Genomic DNA, 15,494 nt, shown 5'->3' with positions numbered 1-15,494 from the left:
GTGCCTTCGGGAAGTGGAGATGTTTGGGATATATATCTCGAACTATCTACTTCTTTTGTAAGGTCTGATGGTGTAGTGGGTTAAAGCATACTAGTTATGCCAGCTACTGGAAGGTAGTTGTTCTTTCTGGGTTCGAGTCCCACTGGTGGGTGTTGTCCAAAGATTATTAATCTTCACTTGTGGTTTATGCAAGTATAGGCTTATAAGCTGGACACGAGTTCTCTCACATTGACAGTGGCTTGACGAAAAATGCAGACTGACCCCTCACTCATCTGGTGCCTTCGGGAAGTGGAGATGTTTGGGATATATATCTCGAACTATCTACTTCTTTTGTAAGGTCTGATGGTGTAGTGGGTTAAAGCATACTAGTTATGCCAGCTACTGGAAGGTAGTTGTGCTTTCTGGGTTCGAGTCCCACTGGTGGGTGTTGTCCAAAGATTATTAATCTTCACTTGTGGTTTATGCAAGTATAGGCTTATAAGCTGGACACGAGTTCTCTCACATTGACAGTGGCTTGACGAAAAATGCAGACTGACCCCTCACTCATCTGGTGCCTTCGGGAAGTGGAGATGTTTGGGATATATATCTCGAACTATCTACTTCTTTTGTAAGGTCTGATGGTGTAGTGGGTTAAAGCATACTAGTTATGCCAGCTACGGGAAGGTAGTTGTGCTTTCTGGGTTCGAGTCCCACTGGTGGGTGTTGTCCAAAGATTATTAATCTTCACTTGTGGTTTATGCAAGTATAGGCTTATAAGCAGGACACGAGTTCCCTCACATTGACAGTGGCTTGACGAAAAATGCAGACTGACCCCTCACTCATCTGGTGCCTTCGGGAAGTGGAGATGTTTGGGATATATATCTCGAACTATCTACTTCTTTTGTAAGGTCTGATGGTGTAGTGGGTTAAAGCATACTAGTTATGCCAGCTACTGGAAGGTAGTTGTGCTTTCTGGGTTCGAGTCCCACTGGTGGGTGTTGTCCAAAGATTATTAATCTTCACTTGTGGTTTATGCAAGTATAGGCTTATAAGCTGGACACGAGTTCTCTCACATTGACAGTGGCTCGACGAAAAATGCAGACTGACCCCTCACTCATCTGGTGCCTTTGGGAAGTGGAGATGTTTGGGATATATATCTCGAACTATCTACTTCTTTTGTAAGGTCTGATGGTGTAGTGGGTTAAAGCATACTAGTTATGCCAGCTACTGGAAGGTAGTTGTTCTTTCTGGGTTCGAGTCCCACTGGTGGGTGTTGTCCAAAGATTATTAATCTTCACTTGTGGTTTATGCAAGTATAGGCTTATAAGCTGGACACGAGTTCTCTCACATTGACAGTGGCTTGACGAAAAATGCAGACTGACCCCTCACTCATCTGGTGCCTTCGGGAAGTGGAGATGTTTGGGATATATATCTCGAACTATCTACTTCTTTTGTAAGGTCTGATGGTGTAGTGGGTTAAAGCATACTAGTTATGCCAGCTACTGGAAGGTAGTTGTGCTTTCTGGGTTCGAGTCCCACTGGTGGGTGTTGTCCAAAGATTATTAATCTTCACTTGTGGTTTATGCAAGTATAGGTTTATAAGCTGGACACGAGTTCTCTCACATTGACAGTGGCTTGACGAAAAATGCAGACTGACCCCTCACTCATCTGGTGCCTTCGGGAAGTGGAGATGTTTGGGATATATATCTCGAACTATTTACTTCTTTTGTAAGGTCTGATGGTGTAGTGGGTTAAAGCATACTAGTTATGCCAGCTACTGGAAGGTAGTTGTGCTTTCTGGGTTCGAGTCCCACTGGTGGGTGTTGTCCAAAGATTATTAATCTTCACTTGTGGTTTATGCAAGTATAGGCTTATAAGCTGGACACGAGTTCTCTCACATTGACAGTGGCTCGACGAAAAATGCAGACTGACCCCTCACTCATCTGGTGCCTTCGAGAAGTGGAGATGTTTGGGATATATATCTCGAACTATCTACTTCTTTTGTAAGGTCTGATGGTGTAGTGGGTTAAAGCATACTAGTTATGCCAGCTACTAGAAGGTAGTTGTGCTTTCTGGGTTCGAGTCCCACTGGTGGGTGTTGTCCAAAGATTATTAATCTTCACTTGTGGTTTATGCAAGTATAGGCTTATAAGCTGGACACGAGTTCTCTCACATTGACAGTGGCTTGACGAAAAATGCAGACTGACCCCTCACTCATCTGGTGCCTTCGGGAAGTGGAGATGTTTGGGATATATATCTCGAACCATCTACTTCTTTTGTAAGGTCTGATGGTGTAGTGGGTTAAAGCATACTAGTTATGCCAGCTACTGGAAGGTAGTTGTGCTTTCTGGGTTCGAGTCCCACTGGTGGGTGTTGTCCAAAGATTATTAATCTTCACTTGTGGTTTATGCAAGTATAGGCTTATAAGCTGGACACGAGTACTCTCACATTGACAGTGGCTTGACGAAAAATGCAGACTGACCCCTCACTCATCTGGTGCCTTCGGGAAATGGAGATGTTTGGGATATATATCTCGAACTATCTACTTCTTTTGTAAAGTCTGATGGTGTAGTGGGTTAAAGCATACTAGTTATGCCAGCTACTGGAAGGTAGTTGTGCTTTCTGGGTTCGAGTCCCACTGGTGGGTGTTGTCCAAAGATTATTAATCTTCACTTGTGGTTTATGCAAGTATAGGTTTATAAGCTGGACACGAGTTCTCTCACATTGACAGTGGCTCGACGAAAAATGCAGACTGACCCCTCACTCATCTGGTGCCTTCGAGAAGTGGAGATGTTTGGGATATATATCTCGAACTATCTACTTCTTTTGTAAGGTCTGATGGTGTAGTGGGTTAAAGCATACTAGTTATGCCAGCTACTAGAAGGTAGTTGTGCTTTCTGGGTTCGAGTCCCACTGGTGGGTGTTGTCCAAAGATTATTAATCTTCACTTGTGGTTTATGCAAGTATAGGCTTATAAGCTGGACACGAGTTCTCTCACATTGACAGTGGCTTGACGAAAAATGCAGACTGACCCCTCACTCATCTGGTGCCTTCGGGAAGTGGAGATGTTTGGGATATATATCTCGAACCATCTACTTCTTTTGTAAGGTCTGATGGTGTAGTGGGTTAAAGCATACTAGTTATGCCAGCTACTGGAAGGTAGTTGTGCTTTCTGGGTTCGAGTCCCACTGGTGGGTGTTGTCCAAAGATTATTAATCTTCACTTGTGGTTTATGCAAGTATAGGCTTATAAGCTGGACACGAGTACTCTCACATTGACAGTGGCTTGACGAAAAATGCAGACTGACCCCTCACTCATCTGGTGCCTTCGGGAAATGGAGATGTTTGGGATATATATCTCGAACTATCTACTTCTTTTGTAAAGTCTGATGGTGTAGTGGGTTAAAGCATACTAGTTATGCCAGCTACTGGAAGGTAGTTGTGCTTTCTGGGTTCGAGTCCCACTGGTGGGTGTTGTCCAAAGATTATTAATCTTCACTTGTGGTTTATGCAAGTATAGGTTTATAAGCTGGACACGAGTTCTCTCACATTGACAGTGGCTCGACGAAAAATGCAGACTGACCCCTCACTCATCTGGTGCCTTCGGGAAGTGGAGATGTTTGGGATATATATCTCGAACTATCTACTTCTTTTGTAAGGTCTGATGGTGTAGTGGGTTAAAGCATACTAGTTATGCCAGCTACTGGAAGGTAGTTGTGCTTTCTGGGTTCGAATCCCACTGGTGGGTGTTGTCCAAAGATTATTAATCTTCACTTGTGGTTTATGCAAGTATAGGCTTATAAGCTGGACATGACTTCTCTCACATTGACAGTGGCTTGACGAAAAATGCAGACTGACCCCTCACTCATCTGGTGCCTTCGGGAAGTGGAGATGTTTGGGATATATATCTCGAACTATCTACTTCTTTTGTAAGGTCTGATGGTGTAGTGGGTTAAAGCATACTAGTTATGCCAGCTACTGGAAGGTAGTTGTGCTTTCTGGGTTCGAGTCCCACTGGTGGGTGTTGTCCAAAGATTATTAATCTTCACTTGTGGTTTATGCAAGTATAGGCTTATATATATATATATATATATATATATATATATATATATATATATATATATATATATATATATATATATATATATATATATATACACATACATACATACATACATATGTCGTACCTAGTAGCCAGAATGCACTTCTCGGCCTACTATGGAAGGCCTTATTTGCCTAATAAGCCAAGTTTTCCTGAAATAATATAATTTCTCAAATTTTTTTCTTATGAAATGATAAAGCAACCCATTTCATTACTTATGAGGTCAATTTTTTTTATTGGAGTTAAAATTATCGTAGATATATGACCGAATCTAACCAACCCTACCTAACCTAACCTAACGTATCTTTATAGGTTAGGTTAGGTTAGGTAGCCGAAAAAGTTAGGTTAGGTTAGGTAGATTAGGTAGTCGAAAAACAATTAATTCATGAAAACTTGGCTTATTAGGCAAATTGGGCCTTGCATAGTAGGCTGAGAATTGCATTCTGGCTACTAGGTACTAGAAGGGGTACCACCTCTGGTGCAAGTGTAGGGACCCATAGCCTCGGAGAAGAAAATAAAGAGTACTCAGAGAAGACCTTGTGGATCCTCACTGAACACTTTGATATTTTCTTCTCCTACCACCCCTATTCTTTTGTTAAGTGTGTATATATAACTTTATTTGAAAATGTCATTACACAAAAAAGTTACAATATTGATTACATGCAGGGTACAAGGCTGCTTGTCACAAGGCTGGTACAAGGCTGTATATATATATATACATATATATATATATATATATATATATATATATATATATATATATACATATATACATATATATATATATATATATATATATATATATATATATATATATATATATACATATATATATAAATATATATATATATATATATATATATACATATATACATATATATATATATATATATATATATATATATATATATATATATATATATACATATATACATATATATATATATATATATATATATATATATATACATATATATATATATATATATATATATATATATATATATATATATATATATACATATATACATATATATATATACATATATATATATATACATATATATATATATATATATACATATATATATATATACATATATATATATATATACATATATATATATATATATACATATATATATATATATACATATATATATATATATACATATATATATATATATATACATATATATATATATACATATATATATATATACATATATATATATATATATATACATATATATATATATACATATATATATATATATACATATATATATATATATATATATACATATATATATATATATACATATATATATATATATACATATATATATATATACATATATATATATATATATATATATATATATATATATATATATATATATATATATATATATATATATATATATATATATATATATATATATTGTCACAGTGTTCCCCCCCTTATAATTCTCCCATGCCTGCAGTAAGAGTCATGTCCACTTTTCCCAAGCGTTCTCTACGTAGCAGGCTTAAATTTGATATATGGGAGAGTGAAGTGTTCTCGGAGAGCCGAGAAATTTGTGAAATAGTAATATTTTGGCCTGTGGTATAGGCCCTTTAGGAAGCCAAGATGGCGCTGGCCTTCCTGATTCCCCGCCAAAACCGTGTGACGTCAGTGGCACCGGATTGGTCACCGACAGCAGTGTGGCACCGAGAGCCAATGAAAACTTCCGGTAGCGAAAGTGACGTCACGAAGGAAGGGGGTCCAGGTCGCGCGCTGCGCTGGCGCCAGCAGTCAGACACGACACGTCAAAGAGGTTGGACGTGCGACGATTGGTCCTGTCAGTTTGACAGTTGTTTCCCGCTCCTGTGGATTTACGCGTCACCTGAAGTCTGTCAGTACTCTGTGAGGTCTTCCCTAGTTCATGTGTTGAACCAGAGAGGGAATCGACGGTTATTTGAGCAACAAGTGCTCCAGTCAGGTACTGTGCAAGAAGCAGTGAAGCCGTGCAGTGACGTATGTGACGTCTGTGGCAGTTCACCAGTTCGTGACAGCATAGTGGCTGACAGAGCCACTGGGTAGCTGAGGAAGGAGAGGACTATTTGGGAATCCGGACGACTGCAGCTGAGACGTAGGCGGCAGCCGTTGCTGGGAGAAGACGACGGCCAGGAGACCGACTCCAACCCTTCAAGAAGTCAAGAAGGAGGACGGACCTGCAGAGGAAGAAGGCACGGAGACGACGCGCTAAACGGTGGGACGACGAGAGGTTCCGGTAGGACACGATGACGTGTGTGTGGGGGCGTTCCCGACACGAGGACCAGGAGCTACATCTCGACTCTCATAGGAGGATTGGTTGAAGTAGGTGTTTCTAGTTCCCTCCCCATTTCCCTTTAGTTAGCTATATTATCTAGTCTGAGGATTTTATATGTCGTGAACAAGACTCACCCGTGTTACAGTGAGGCACCAGTTTGCCGTGTAGTACTATCAAGAGTACTTATAATACTTATGTTGATTATTGGTGTGTACAGGCACCAGGAACAAGTGATAAATTTACTGTGTTGTGTATCTTTCTAGAGATTTTGATGTGAACATATAGTGATAAATTGTATATAATATTATGCCAGTATTTGGAAGTTAGGCTACGTGCCCAGAAACTATTTATTTTCCATGTATTGATGTTTGATGTATATACATTATATATGTCTATGTTCAAGCAGTGATTAATCATTTGTGAGTACAGTGAATTATTGCGTTATTGCCCACGAGAGAAAGTACTGAAAACTCCAGTGTTAATATTTCATAATATATCGTTGAATGAAGGGCAGTGAAAACCATTACAGTGAGTCATTGTAGCATTGATTGTAGAAACGACTGTTTGAGCCCGAGTATAGTGTAACTAAGTAATACGCGCTATTGTGCCAATATCGAGTGTGTGAGTTTCTAATAATATTGGAGAACTTAAAGAAACAGCGCGCGTGAATCTAGAAACAAGCAATAAGCTTTCGCGCAGGGGCCAGGCGATCAGCTGTTCTTGACACTTGACGAGGAGGGGAGGTGTTGCCACTTAGTGAGTGCATACTATTCGTGGGAACTACCGGCCGCAGCCAGGATCAGTTGATTTATATATTATTGTTTGGCCTCGTGATATCTTTCATGCATTTTAAGTAAAATACAAAATTACCATTGTGTTTATATCATTCCCTCCATTGATCTTACTGCAGTTATGTTGACGACATTTTTACACAGGTGCCTGATGTCAGACATCTGCAGGAGCTGAAGGAGGCATTTGAGCAGAATACTGTGTTGTGTTTCACTTACGAGATGGAGAAGGATGGGAAGCTGCCCTTTCTAGATGTAACAGTCATGAAAAGGAGCGGAGTTTTCCACACTGCAGTCTACACTAAGGAAACAAACATAGGAATGTGCCTGAATGCCAACAGCGACTGCCCGGACAGGTACAAGAGGAGTGTTGTTAACGCTTATATCGACTGTGCCCTCAGCCACAGCTCAGAATGGAAGCAAGTCGACGAAGAACTCTGTAGGGTAAGGCAGGTCCTAGTCAAAAACAGCTTCTCCAATGGTTTCGTGGAAGACATCATAAGAAGGAAAGTGAAACGCCATGCAACCTCTGAAGAAACAACGAACACAACACCTATACCCCCTATTAGACTATTTTACAGGAACTTCTTTTCCACAGCCCATAAAACGGAGGAAGGGGTCCTGGAAGATATTGTCAGTAGAAACGTTATCCCTACTGACAAAAATCAGAAGTTACAACTGACGATTTACTATAAAACCAGAAAAACGGCCAGCCTACTCATGAGAAACTCTCCAGACACAAAGCAGAACGCTTTAAAAGAGACCAACGTCGTCTATGCCTTCAAATGCCCTCTTGGGGACTGTAAGCCTCAAAAAACCCAGTATATAGGCAAGACAACAACATCTCTTTCCAGGCGTTTAACGATGCATAAGCAACAGGGCTCCATTAAGGAACATATAACCTCTTCCCACAAACAAACCATCACCAGAGAAATCTTAGCAAACAACACAGAAATCATCGATAGATACAGCGATAGCAGGCGGCTTGACGTCTGCGAGGCACTACACATCAAGAAGTCAACACCAGCAATCAACAGCCAATTAATGCACAACTATATTCTACCCACTTCAAGACTCCGCTCCAATATAGAAGCATCATAAATATGGACCAATAGGCTTTCTACAATTACTTCCATTCAATACCCATTGTTTCGAGTTCTGTCTTGTGTTTGAATTTAATACCCATTTAATACCCATTGTTGAAAGTTCGTTTTCACCTCATCCACCTCACCCAAATGTAGATATAAACTCGAAGATGTGCAAAGCTCAATTCAGTTTCAGTTGTGTGTTTGTAAACTAAAGTCTTTGAAAATGTAATAAGTTTTACGAAACGCGCTCAAGTGTGGCGTCAGACTAGAAATAAAAATGAATTTTGGAGAATTGATCTTTGAATTACCATCAACAGTGAAAAGAAACGTAAGAAAGATAGAGAAAATTCGTGTTAGAATTATTAATCTTACTTTTTCGGTCATATTTAATAATATATATATATATATATATATATATATATATATATATATATATATATATATATATATATATATATATATATATATATATAGTGACGATAATCTCTTTCAAGAGAGATTGAGCCTGCTCTTCTCTACATAGTTACTTATATATATACAACAATAAGATGCTACCTTCAAGATATGTCTACCAGTAGCACAAAACGTTTTGACCAGGAGACAAACGTACCCAAAACTCCCCCCTACTCCACACTCCCTCCATGCCGGCTCCGTCATCAACCAGCAAACTACCATTCCCAGCCTGCCTGCTTCTGATTGGTGACCCGCCAACTGCACACCTGCACCTCTGCACCTCAGCGCCCTCTACTTAGTCGATGTCTGGGCTTGAACCAGTCATTGAAATTAGAATATCTTGTGCTCTCAAACTGTGAACAACTAACTGATATACGCTCTGTCTATCAGGTGGATGTTTCTTAGCTAGCGCTTTATTTTCAGCACCTGTTTAATTACTTTTCTGTCTTTATATTATAGAGTAACGTCATTCCTGTTCTTAATTTTTATGTTATATATTTTGACTTGTTTGTTTACACTGAACATAGCCAAGGAATTGTCTTTGTTTTTAATTTGTTTTCAAAGTTAATTAAAGTTTCATTGTTCATACTATGTGTTTTGTGTGTCTTCCCTTATTTTACCACAGACAACAGCCAAGCAGTCTTATCTTTTTTTTTTGTAAATGTGACTAGGCATTGACACCAGCCATTAGGAAGATTGCCGAACATCTACACTCCTACACTTTTCCGTCACATTTAATGGGGGCCTGTCCCAGGAGCCTCACTCAGGTACTAGAACCAGAACATCAATTTGTGGTAAGTGTACTTGGCTTTGATACAGTTGCTTTTCAACATTTTCAATATTTTCATTACTTTTAATATTTATATGGTGCTGTGTGTATTGTGCATTCCGAGAGTAGCATATTGTGAGTGTTGGATAACTTTGGACTATGTGGTGACTGAAAGCCTCAGTCATTCTCTTAATTGGTCATCCCTCCCTCCGTGTTATTACTCGTGTTTACCACCTTTTGTCCCTAGGATATTTCTCAATCTCAGACAGATCATCATTTTGGTACCCTGGTACTTTGATTTGTCTTCGGGTCAAAGCACCCTATCTTCTGCAATCCGACCGAAGGAGGATACAGAGGGCCATAGTTCCTCTAGCACGGACTAAGTTGCTGAGTTGGGACCTCAACAGCAGTTCTCGTCACCAGTTGACACTCGCACCCCTACACGTCGGTCAGAGATGATATTTACTTAGGTAGGGAATTAGCTTCCTTTTTTCAGAGCACAAAGTTCGCTAATTCTGTAAGCATCATATTTCATTTAGTGGGAAAACCCTTGCTTATGTCCTATAGAGGGCAAGGTATGCCTACATTCTTGGACTACCTTATTCACTTTTGAAACAATTAAATGTTTCATTCGTTTTAGAAATTATCGGTTTCAATTTAGTAGGATTTTCTTGCCCTTATTCTCTTACATTGAGTACCGGGTACAAGATTTCCTGTGCTTTTGATTGACTAATCATTTACCCTACTAAAATTAACGTTAATTGTTAACTATTAAAATTCTACAGGATAGTTACCAGTTGCCACGTTATCCTGTTACTGACGCTTCCATATCACAAGTATATTCGTTGTACATTTATTTGATATTTTTCACCATGTTTCGTCTCCAAGCTTTTCGTAATGATCCAGCAGGTGAAATAGGGAACTTAAGTCGTGCCAAGAAGACCGAATTACAAACTCTTGCACACGAGTATCAACTAGATGTTCCCCATGGAACCAACAAAAATGACTTGCACAATTTAATATTGGATCACCTCTTAGATGAAGGGAAGATTGACTCTGAAGCTCACGAAAATTATTCTATTGCAGATAGACATGCTCTGACAACTATAAAACTAAAGCTCGAACTTGCAAAGATCGAGCGGGAAAAACAAAAAGAAGCTCTACAAATGAGGGAGAGAGAGGCGGCCCTAAGGAAAGAAGAACAAGAAAGAGAGGCGGTTCTAAGGAAAGAAGAAGCGGTCATAAAGAAAGAAGAACAAGAACGCGAGATGGCCCTCAAAGAACAAGAGGCTGTCCTGAGGAAAGAAGAAAGGGAACGTGATACTACACTACTCCGTGAGCGTGAGCGAGTACAGCTTGAAGCAAGAAAACGTCACCTGGAGATGCAACGCGAGCATGTTAAGAAGCAAGCCGATATGGCTATAGCATGTCGTCAACAAGAACTCACGTTGGAAACTACACACCACACTCAGCGCCAACAAGCTACTGCTAGTCTTTCCGTAAGATTCAATGTCTCCCTTGCAAGTAAGTTAATGCCACCATTCGTTGAGACAGATCGATGTCTTTTTCACCACTTTTGAGACCCTAGCTAAAAAACTTTGCTGGCCTGCAGATCAATGGTCTACCCTTCTCAGAGTGCATCTCACAGGTAGAGCTGCAGTTACTCTCAGTACCTTAGCGTCTGAGAATGACGACCAGACCCTGAAGCAAGCAGTTTTGGATGCCTACCTTCTCTCCACCGAAAGCTACAGACGAAAATTCCGTGATTATCTAAAGGCAAGTGCCACCACCTTTTTAGAATTTGCCAATACGAAGAAAAGATATTTCATGAAATGGCTGGAAGCAGCACATGTCTCTACATTTTCAGAACTCGTCAACCTCATGCTAGTTGAGGAATTCTTGAGACGTGTTCCCCCTTCCGTCCGTTTATATTTAGCAGACAAAGAAGAAACCGACTACATCAGATGTGCGAAGTCAGCTGACACCTACAGCCTCATCCACCGGCTCACACCAGAACCACCTCCCAGTAGGAAGTCTTGGTATGTTAAAGTGAGTGCCGATCAAGCAAGCTCTCCATTGTATTGTAAATATTGCAAACTCTATGGACATACCATAGAAAAATGTGGGAAGGCTTAATACAAAGGCAATGAAACTCCCAAACCTAAACAGACTCCTCCTAAGTCAGGTAAACCTGTGATGAATGTTGGTGTTCCTGTTAATGATCTTTCTCTCTTCAGCAAACACCTGTATCCTGGAACTGTCTCTGCCAGCAGTACAGATTCGGAGGGACGTTTCAAATTGAAGATCTCGAGGGACCCAGCGAATCTTCAGTCAATAATATTGAAATCAGCTGTGCCTAACATCACCTACACCGTGGAAACCGTCCTTATCACTGACCTCACTGCTACCACTCCGTATCCACTCGCTAGAGTCCACCTGGATTGTCCTTTTGTGACCGGTGAAGTCCAAGTCGCCATCAGGGAAAAGCCTTTTCCCATGTCTGGAGTGCAACTTCTCCTGGGCAACGATTTGGCAGAAGATCTGCAACCGAAGCTCCTGCAGATGGCAGGAGCGTGTTGCGGTTCACTTACGAGATGGAGAAGGATAGGAAGCTGCCCTCTCTAGATGTAACAGTCATGGAAAGGAGCGGAGGTTTCCACACTGCAGTCTACACTAAGGAAACAAACATAGGAATGTGCCTCAATGCCAACAGTGACTGCCCAAACAGGTACAAGAGGAGTGTCGTTAACCCTTATATCGATCGTGCTCTCAGCCACAGCTCAGGATGGAAGCAAGTCGATGAAGAACTCTGTAGGGTAAGGCAGGTCCTAGTCAACAACGGCTTCTCCAATGGTTTCGTTGAAAACATCATAAGAAGGAAGGTGAAACGCGATGCAACCTCTGAAGAGACAACTAACACAACCCCTGTACCCCCTATTAGACTATTTTACATGAACTTCTTTTCCACAGCTCATAAAACGGAGGAAAGGGTCCTGAAAGATATTGTTAATAGAAACGTTACCCCTACAGACAAAAATCAGAAGATACAATTGACGACCTACTATAAAACCAAGAAAACGGCCAGCCTACTCATGAGAAACTCTCCAGACACAAAGCAGAACGCTTTAAAAGAGACCAATGTCGTCTATGCCTTCAAATCCCTACTTGGGGACTGTAAGCCTCAAAAAATTCAGTATATAGGCAAGACAACAACATCTCTTTCCAGGCGATTAACGATGCATAAGCAACAGGGCTCCATTAAGGAACATATAATCTCTTCCCATAACCAGAGAAGTCTTAACAAAAAACACTGAAATCATCGATAGATACAGCGATAGCAGGCCGCTAGATATCTGCGAGGCACTACACATTAAAAAGTCGACACCAGCAATCAACAGCCAATTAATGCACAACTTTATTCTACCCACTTCAAGACTCCACACCAATATAGAAGCATCAAGAAATATGGGCCAATAGGCCCTTTGCAGTTACTTTCATTCTTCCCTTTAACTTACAAAATATTATACCCATTGTTTCGTGTTCTGTCTTGTGTTGAAAGTTTATTTTCACCTCATTAAAAACTGTTGTAACATATCACCTCACCCAAATGCAGGTATAAAAAATCGAAGATGTTTAAGCTCTGTTCAGTTATAGTTGTGTGTGTGTAAACTGAAGTCTTTGAAAATGTAATAAGTTTTATGAAACGCGCTCAAGTGTTGCGTCAGACTAGAAATAAAAATGAATTTTGGAGAACTGATTTTTCAGTTACCATCAACAGTGAAGAAAAATGTAAGAAACATTGAGAAAATTCGTGTTAGAATTATTAATCTTACTTTTTCAGTCATATTTAATAATATATGTCTACAGGAAAGACTGCTACCAAAATACACTAATATATATATATATATATATATATATATATATATATATATATATATATATATATATATATATATATATATATATATATATATATATTATATATTTATATATATATATATTTACATATATAAAAAATTTGTGAGGGTACCACCTCCGGTGCCAATGTGGGGACCCATAGCCTCGGAGAAGAAAATAAAAAGTATTCAGAGGAGACCTTGTGGTTTCTCACTGAACACTAATATTATCTTCTCCTACCACCCCCATTCTTTTGTATGTACACATATATATTTACTTTATTTGAACTTTGTTACAAAAAAGGAGTTACATATGGGTTACAAAGATGGTTGTCATAGGTTGTCGAGTTCCTCCAGCTCCTCAGATGGCGGGCAGGAACCCTGGATGCAGTGCGCATTTCCCCTCTGTATCGCCACACTGAGGCGCTGGAAAAGAAAGCTTGCAGCTCTCGGGTCCCTTGTTGTTTCAATGAGCCTAGAACCCAGTTCCTTCAAAAAACTGGTAGCACTTTTACCCCAGGCGCCGAGCGTCTCAGAAGCAATGGGGACAAAATTGTAGTGGTGATCCAGTTCTCTATACTTACGGGATTTGGCTGCTTCCCTGTGGGTGGCAGCGCCACCTGGTTGTGCAACACTGAGGTTAATGTAGGTGTTAGCCAGGGTTGATACGCACGTGTAGTCCCATACCAACTGCTTGCCATTCTTCCAGGGGTTCACTGTGATACCATCCGGGCGACCAATAAGAGCATCAGAGTTACGGGGCGTTAGGTAACGGGGCTCTCTTTCAGCTGGGCATCCAGCTGTGGTGAGGCTCCTCTTGATGATGTCGTTAACTTCACTGTGCCTCGAGTGCCATCCCCCTGTGCTTTGGCAGAGTAGGCCATGGTGACCGTACCTGTCAGCCACCACCTCGCCGCAAATACACCTATATCTGGTGTGGATTGGGGCAGCAAGGCGGAGGGCCACAGCAATTCGGAGTGCGTGTGGTGTGAGACGCGTGCCAGTTGCCGACATTGGGGTTGCTAACAGGAAATCCCCTGCATGTGGTGCTGCTACTGCTGTGAGGCGAGCAATGTCGTGTTGTGTTGTTGCAGCACCCAGGCACTCTGCAGCAACTTGGTCTACAATGGGACCATCCCAGCTGGATTGCTTGTGGGATTTTGGGGATGGTGGTTGAGGTGATTGGCCTGCACGAGAGGCCCACTCTGTGGCACAGCGTGTAAAATTGGGATCATGTACACCTGCCAGCTGATGTAAGTGGGCAGGTAGAATTTCCTTCACAAGGTCGTCGGATGCTGATAAGGAGGACAGGAAGGCTGGAACAGCGATTTGCTTTGCTGTTCGAACTCCGAGGCCCCCAAGTCTTACGGGAAGAGAGGCTTGTTTCCACTGTAGGTCATCGAGAGAGAGGTTAAGGGCTTTTTCTAGCATTGATTTCAGTAACCGGTCATATTCACTTAGTTTTTGGCTACTGTAAGATGGTGAACACCTCAGAAAGTAGGTTAACCTGGGGAGGGACAGACTTCTGGTGATGAGGTAGAGTGCATCATGAGCATCAATATCCTCAATCCTCCCATCCATCCTCTTAAGGTCGGCGATTTTCTTATCCAGGACCTCATCGATGGCTTTCAACCCCAGGGGAGCTCCTAGGAGTGTGCTGTCTTCAGGTTTAGTTTTATGGATATTTGGCAGAAGACCCTCTATTCTCTCTACGATGCCCTGGTTGGAACATATTACTTCACATTTAGAAGGGTTCAGGGTGAGGCCTAAAACTGCACCTTGCTCCTGGATTTTTCTGATGTCCTCCAGGAGGGAGTCTTGGGAACCAGCTAGGGTACCATCATCCAAGAACCAGATGTTAAGCTCGCTGGACAGGACCTCTGTGACTTGTTTGATGACTAAGCAGAAAAGGAGAGGAGCGAGGGGGTCACCCTGTTGGACGCCTTCTCGCGAGTCAATTTCATGCTCGCCAAAAAGTAGCTTAAGATCCATACTGTAGCATGAATGTACAAAAGGGTAGAGGGAAGGGAAATGACTATGAACTGCACGGAGTACAGCATCCCTCCGCACCAAATATAAATTTACACATATATATATATATATAT

This window comes from Procambarus clarkii, chromosome 74 (genome assembly GCF_040958095.1).
Source record: "Procambarus clarkii isolate CNS0578487 chromosome 74, FALCON_Pclarkii_2.0, whole genome shotgun sequence".
NCBI classification, from domain to species: Eukaryota; Metazoa; Arthropoda; class Malacostraca; order Decapoda; family Cambaridae; genus Procambarus; species Procambarus clarkii.
Note: the sequence above shows the minus strand (reverse complement) of the source record.